Source organism: Calliopsis andreniformis, unplaced genomic scaffold, assembly GCF_051401765.1.
Source record: "Calliopsis andreniformis isolate RMS-2024a unplaced genomic scaffold, iyCalAndr_principal scaffold0004, whole genome shotgun sequence".
NCBI classification, from domain to species: domain Eukaryota; kingdom Metazoa; phylum Arthropoda; class Insecta; order Hymenoptera; family Andrenidae; genus Calliopsis; species Calliopsis andreniformis.
In genome coordinates, this window is record NW_027480424.1 from 23,170,456 (window position 1) to 23,178,259 (window position 7,804).

Below are 7,804 nucleotides of genomic sequence, written 5' to 3' on the forward strand. Positions count from 1 at the left end.
CCTAGAGTGAAGCCCAGGTTGCCGGGAACGTAGAAATGACCATAACTTTCACACTGGTTGCTATTATTCGTTTTATGCGATGGAAAGACTGTTGTATTTATTTTGTAGTTTATGCTTCTGGCGTTGACTTCTTGTGCCCTAACTATTCCATCTGGTGGAACAGCGCCCTAGGGTGAAGCCTAGGTAGCCCGGAACGCAGAAATGACCAGGACTTTCACACTGGTGGCAGTTATTCGTTTTATACAATGGAAAAACAGTTCTATTTATTTTGCATTTTATGCTTCGGGCGTTGACTTCTAAGGCCCTAGCTATTCCATCTGGTGGAGCAACACCCTAGCGTGAGGCCTAGTTTTCCCGGAACGTAGAACATACCTATACCTTCACACTGTTTGCAATTATTCCTGTTATACGATGGAAAAACTGTTGCATCTTTATTGTATTTTATGCTTCTGGCGTTGACTTCTAAGGCCCTAACTATTCGATCTGGTGGAGCAACGCCCTAGAGTGAAGCCCAGATTGCCCAGAACGTAGATATGTCCATAACCATCACACAGGTTGCAATTATTTGTTTTATACGATGGAAAGACTGTTGTATTTATTTTGTAGTTTATGCTTCTGGCGTTGACTTCTTGTGCCCTAACTATTCCATCTGGTGGAACAGCGCCCTAGGGTGAAGCCTAGGTAGCCCGGAACGCAGAAATGACCAGTACTTTCACACTGGTTGCAGTTATTCGTTTTATACGATGGAAAAGCTGTTGTATTTATATCGTATTTTATGCTTCTGTTGTTGACTTCTTAGGCCCTAACTATTCCATCTGGTGGAACAGCGCCCTTGGGTGAAGACTAGGTTGCCCGGAACGCAGAAATGACCAGTACTTTCACACTGTTTGCAATTATTCATCTTATACAATGGCAAAGCTGTTGTATTTATATTGTATTTTATGCTTCCGGCGTTAGCTTCTAAGACCGTAGCTATCAGATGTGGAGTAGAAACGCCCTAGAGTGACGCGTAGGTTGCCAGGCACGTAGAAATGACCATTACTTTCACAATGTTCGCAATCATTCATTTCATACGATGGAAAAACTGTTGTACTTATATTGTATTTTATGCTTCGGGCGTTGACTTCTAAGGCCCTAACTATTCCATCTGGTGGAACAGCGCCCTAGGGCGTAGCCTAGGTCGCCCGGAACGCAGAAATGACCAGTACTTTCACACTGGTTGCAGTTATTCGTTTTATACAATGGAAAAACTGTTCTATGTATTTTGCATTTTATGCTTCGGGCGTTGACTTCTAAGGCCCTAACTATTCGATCTGGTGGAGCAACGCCCTAGAGTGAAGCCTAGGTTGCCCGGGAAGTAGAAATGACCATAACTTTCTCACTGGTTGCAAATATACATTATATACGATGGAAATCTGTTGGACTTATATTGTATTTTATGCTTCTGGCGTTGACTTCGTAGGCCCTAACTATTCCATCTGGTGGAGCAACGTCCTAGACTGAAGCCTAGGTTGACCGGAACGTAGAAATGACCACAGCTTTCACACTGGTTACCATTATTCGTTTTATACGATGGAAAAGCTGTTGAAATTATATCGTATTTTATGCTTCTGGCGTTGACTTCTTAGGCCCTAACTATTCCATCTGGTGGAACAACGCCCTAGGGTGAAGCCTAGGTTGCCAGGAACGTAGAAATGACCATAACTTTCACACTGGTTACCATTATTCGTTTTATACGATGGAAAAGCTGTTGTATTTATATCGTATTTTATGCTTCTGGCGTTGACTTCTTAGACCCTAACTATTCCATCTGGTGGAACAGCGCCCTAGGGTGAAGACTAGGATGCCCGGAACGCAGAAATGACCAGTACTTTTACACTGGTAGCAATTATTCGTTTTATACAATGGAAAAACTGTTCTATTTATATTGTGTTTTATGCTTCGGGCGTTGACTTCTAAAGCCCTAACTGTTTGATCTGGTGGAGCAACGCCCTAGGGTGAGGCCTAGGTTGCCCGGAACGTAGAAATGACCATTACTTTCACACTGTCTACAATTATTCCTTTTATACGATGAAAAAGCTGTTGTATTTATATTGTATTTTATGCTCCTGGCGTTGACTTCTAAGGCCCTAACTATTCGATCTGGTGGAGCAACGCCCTAGAGTGAAGCCTAGATTGCCCAGAACGTAGATATGTCCATAACCATCGCACTGGTTGCAGTTATTCGTTTTATACGATGGAAAAGCTGTTGAAATTATATCGTATTTTAAGCTTCTGGCGTTGACTTCTTAGGCCCTAACTATTCCATCTGGTGGAACAACGCCCTAGGGTGAAGCCTAGGTTGCCAGGAACGTAGAAATGACCATAACTTTCACACTGGTTACCATTATTCGTTTTATACGATGGAAAAGCTGTTGTATTTATATCGTATTTTATGCTTCTGGCGTTGACTTCTTAGGCCCTAACTATTCCATCTGGTGGAACAGCGCCCTAGGGTGAAGACTAGGTTGCCCGGAACGCAGAAATGACCAGTACTTTCACACTGTTTGTAAATATACATTACATACGATGGAAAAGCGGTTGTACTTATATTGTAATTTATGCTTCTGGCGTTGACTTCTTAGGCCCTAACTACTTGATCTGGAGGAGCAACGCCCTAGTGTGAAGCCTAGGTTTCCCGGAACGTTGAAATGACCATAACTTTCACACTGATTGCTATTATACCTTTTATACGATGGAAAACTTGTAAAATTTATATTGCATTTTATGCTTCTGGCATTGGATTCTAAGTCCCTAGCAATTCCATCTGGTGTGGCAACACCCTAGAGTGAAGCCTAGGTTGCCCGGAACGTAGAAGTGTCCATAACTTCCACACTGTTTGCAAATATACACTATATACGATGGAAAAGCTGTTGTACTTATATTGTAATTTATGCTTCTGGCGTTGACTTCTTAGGCCCTAACTATTTGATCTGGTGGAGCACCGCCCTAGTGTGAAGCCTAGGTTGCCCGGAACGTAGAACACACCATTACCTTCACACTGGTTGCAATTATTCCTGTTATACGATGGAAAAACTGTTGCACGTTTATTGTATTTTATGCTTCTGGCGTTGACTTCATAGGCCCAAACTATTCGATCTGGTGGATCAACGTCCTAGAGTGAAGCCTAGGTTGACCGGAACGTAGAAATGACCATAACTTTTACACTGGTTACCATTACTCGTTTTATATGATGGACAAGCTGTTGTACTTATATCGTATTTTATGCTTCTGGCGTTGACTTTGAAGGCCGTAGCTATTAGATGTGGTGGAGCAACGCCCTAGAGTGAAGCCTGGGTTGCCCGGGAAGTAGAAATGACCATAACTTTCACACTGGTAGCTATTATTCGTTTTATACGATGGAAAAGCTGTTATATTTATATTGCATATTATGCTTCTGGCACTGAATTCTAAGTCCCTAGCTATTCCAGCTGGTGGAGCAACACCCTAGCGTGAAGCCTAGGTTGCCCGGATCGTATAAATGACCATTACTTCCACACTGTTTGTAAATATACATTACATACGATGGAAAAGCAGTTGTACTTATATTGTAATTTATGCTTCTGGCGTTGACTTCTTAGGCCCTAACTATTTGATCTGGAGGAGCAACGCCCTAGAGTGAAGCCTAGGTTGCCCGGAACGTAGAAATGACCATTACTTTCACAATGTCTGCAATTATTCATTTGATACGTTGGAAAAGCTGTTCTATTTATATTGTACTTTATGCTCCTGGCGTTGACTTCTAAGGCCGTAGCAATTAGATGTGGTGGAGCAACGCCCTAGAGTGACGCCTAGGTTGAACGGAACGTAGAAATGACCATTACTTTCACAATGTCTGCAATTATTCATTTTATACGATGGAAAAACTGTTGTACTTATATTGTATTTTATCATTCTGGCGTTGAATTCAAAGTCCCTAGCTATTCGATCTGGTGGAGCAACGCCCTAGAGTGAAACCTAGGTTACCCGGAACGTAGAAATGACCAGTACTTTCACACTGGTTGCAGTTATTCGTTTTATACAATGGAAAATCGGTTCTATTTATTTTGCATTTCATGCTTCGGGCGTTGACTTCTAAGGCCCTAACTGTTCGATCTGGTGGAGCAACGCCCTAGAGTGAAGCCTAGGTTGCCCGGGAAGTAGAAATGACCATAACTTTCACACTGGTTGCAAATATACATTATACACGATGGAAGAGCTGTTGTACTTATATTATATTTTATGCCTCTGGCGTTGACTTTGTAGGCCCTAACTATTCCATCTGGTGGAGCAACGTCCTAGACTGAAGCCTAGGTTGACCGGAACGTAGAAATGACCACAACTTTCACACTGGTTACCATTATTCGTTTTATACGATGGAAAAGCTGTTGAAATTACATCGTATTTTATGCTTCTGGCGTTGACTTCTTAGGCCCTAACTATTCCATCTGGTGGAACAACGCCCTAGAGTGAAGCCTATATTGCCCGGAACGTAGACCATACCATTACCTTCACACTGGTTGTAATTATTCCTGTTATGCGATGGAAAAACTCTTGCATCTTTATTGTATTTTATGCTTCGGGCGTTAAATTCTAATTCCCTAGCAATTCGATCTGGTGGAGCAACGTCCTAGAGTGAAACATAGGTTACCCGGAACGTAGAAATGACCATTACTTTCACACTGTTTGCAATTATTCCTTTTATACGATGGAAAAGCTGCTGTATTTATATCGTATTTTATGCTTCTGGCGTTGACTTCTAAGGACCTAACTATTCGATCTGGTGGAGCAACGCCATAGAGTGAAGCCTAGGTTGCTCGGAATGTAGAAATGACCATAACTTTAACACTGGTTGCAATTATTCGTTTTATACGATGGAAAAACTGTTGTATTTATATTGTATTTTATGCTTATGGCGTTCACTTCTTAGGCCCTAACCATTCGATCTGGTGGAACAACGCCCTAGGGTGAAGCCTGGGTTGCCCGGAACGTAGAAATGATCATAACTTTTACACTGGTAGCAATTATTCGTTTTATACAATGGAAAAACGGTTCTTTTTATTTTGTATTTTATGCTTCGGGCGTTGACTTCTGAGGCCCTAACCGTTTGATCTGGTGGAGCAACGCCATGGAGTGAAGCCTAGGTTGCCCGGAACGTAGAAATGACAATTACTTTCACACTGTTTGCAATTATTCCTTTTATACGATGCAAAAGCTGTTGTATTTATATCGTATTTTATGCTTCTGGCGTTGACTTCTAAGGACCTAACTATTCGATCTGGTGGAGCAGCGCCCTAGAGTGAAGCCTAGGTTGCTCGGAATGTAGAAATAACCATAACTTTCACACTAGTTGCAATTATTCGTTTTTTACGATGGAAAAGCTGTTGTATTTATATTGTATTTTATGCCTCTGGCGTTGACTTCTATGGCACTAGCTATTCGATCTAGTGGAGCAACGCCCTAGAGTGAAGCCCAGGTTGCCCGAAACATGGTAATGACCATTACTTTCACACTGTTTGCAAATATACATTATATACGATGGAAAAGCTGTTGTATTTATATTGTATTTTATGCTTCTGGCGTTGACTTCTTACGACCTAACTACTTAATCTGGTAGAGCACCGCCCTAGAGTGAAGCATAGGTTGCCCGGAACGTAGAACATACCATTACCTTCACACTGGTTGCAATTACTCCTGTTATACGATGGAAAAGCTGTTGCATCTTTATTGTATCTTATGCTTCTGGCGTTGACTTCTACGGCACTAACTATTCAATCTGTTGGAGCAATGCCCTAGGCTGAAGCCTAGGTTGCCCAGAACGTAGAAATGACCATAACTTTCACACTGGTTGCAATTATTCGTTTTATACGATGGAAAAGCTGTTGTATTTATATCGTATTTTATGCTTCTGGCGTTGACTTCTTAGGCCCTAACAATTCGATCTGGTGGAACAACGACCTAGAGTGAAGCCTAGGTTGCCTGGAACGTAGAAATGACCATAACTTTCTAACTGGTTGCTATTATTCGTTTTATGCGGTGGAAAAACTGTTATATTTATATTGTATTTTATGCTTCTGGAGTTGACTTCTTAGGCCCTAGGTATTCGATCTGGTGGAACAACGCCCTAGAGTGAAGCCTAGGTTGCCTGGAACGTAGAAATGACCATCACTTTCACACGGGTTGCAATTGTTCCTGTTATAGGATGGAAAGACTGTTGTATTTATATTGTATTTTATGCTTCTGGCGTTGATTTCTAAGGCCCTAATTATTGGATCTGGTGGAGCAACGCCCTAGAGTGAAGCCTAGGTTGCCCGGAACGTAGAAATGACCATTACATTCACACTCGTTGCAATTATTCGTCTTATACGATGGAAAAGCTGTTGTATTTATATCGTATTTTATGCTTCTGGCGTTGACTTCTTAGGCCCTAACTATTCGATCTGGTGGAACAACGCCGTAGGGTGAAGCCTAGGTTGCCCAGAACGTAGAAATGACCATAACTTTTAAACTGCTAGCAATTATTCGTTTTATACAATGGAAAAACTGTTCTATTTATTTTGTATTTAATGCTTCGGGCGTTGACTTCTAAGGCCCTAACTGTTTGATCTGGTGGAGCAACGTCCTAGAGTGAAGCCAATGTTGCCCGGAACGTAGAAATGACCATAACTTTCACACTGGTTGCTATTATTCCTTTTAGACGATGGAAAGCTGTTATATTTATATTGTATTTTATGCTTCTGGCGTTGATTTCTTAGGCCCTAACTATTCGATCTTGTGGAACAACGCCCCAGAGTGAAGCCTAGGTTGCCCGGTACGTCGGAATGACCATTACTTTCACACTGGTTGCAATTAATCATTTTGTACGATGGAAAAGCTGTTGTATTTATATTGTATTTTATGCCTCTGGCGTTGACTTCTAAGGCCGTAGCTATTAGATGTGGTGGAGCAACGCCCCATAGTGACGCCTAGGGTGCTCTGAACGTAGAAATGACCATTACTTTCACACTGGTTGCAATTATTCGTTTTATACGATGGAAAAGCTGTTGCATTTATATTGTATTTTATGCTTCTGGCGTTGATTTCTAAGGCCCTAACTATTCAATCTGCTGGAGCAACGCCCTAGGGCGTAGCCTAGGTTGCCCGGTACGTCGGAATGACCATTACTTTCACACTGGTTGCAATTAATCATTTTGTACGATGGAAAAGCTGTTGTATTTATATTGTATTTTATGCCTCTGGCGTTGACTTCTAAGGCCGTAGCTATTAGATGTGGTGGAGCAACGCCCCATAGTGACGCCTAGGGTGCTCTGAACGTAGAAATGACCATTACTTTCACACTGGTTGCAATTATTCGTTTTATACGATGGAAAAGCTGTTGCATTTATATTGTATTTTATGCTTCTGGCGTTGATTTCTAAGGCCCTAACTATTCAATCTGCTGGAGCAACGCCCTAGGGCGTAGCCTAGGTTGCCCGGAAAGTAGAAATGACCATAACTTTCATACTGGTTGCAATTACTCGTTTTATATGATGGAAAAACTGTTGCATTTATATTGTATTTTATGCTTCTGATGGTCACTTCTTAGGCCCTAACTATTCGGTCTGATGGAACAATGCCCTAGGGTGAAGCCTAGGTTGCCCGGAACGTAGAAATGACCATCACTTTCAAACGGGTTGCAATTATTCCTGTTATATGATGGAAAGACTGTTGTATTTTTATTGTACTTTATGCTTCAGGCGTTGACTTCTGAGGCCGTAGCTATTCGATGTGGTGGAAGAACGCCATA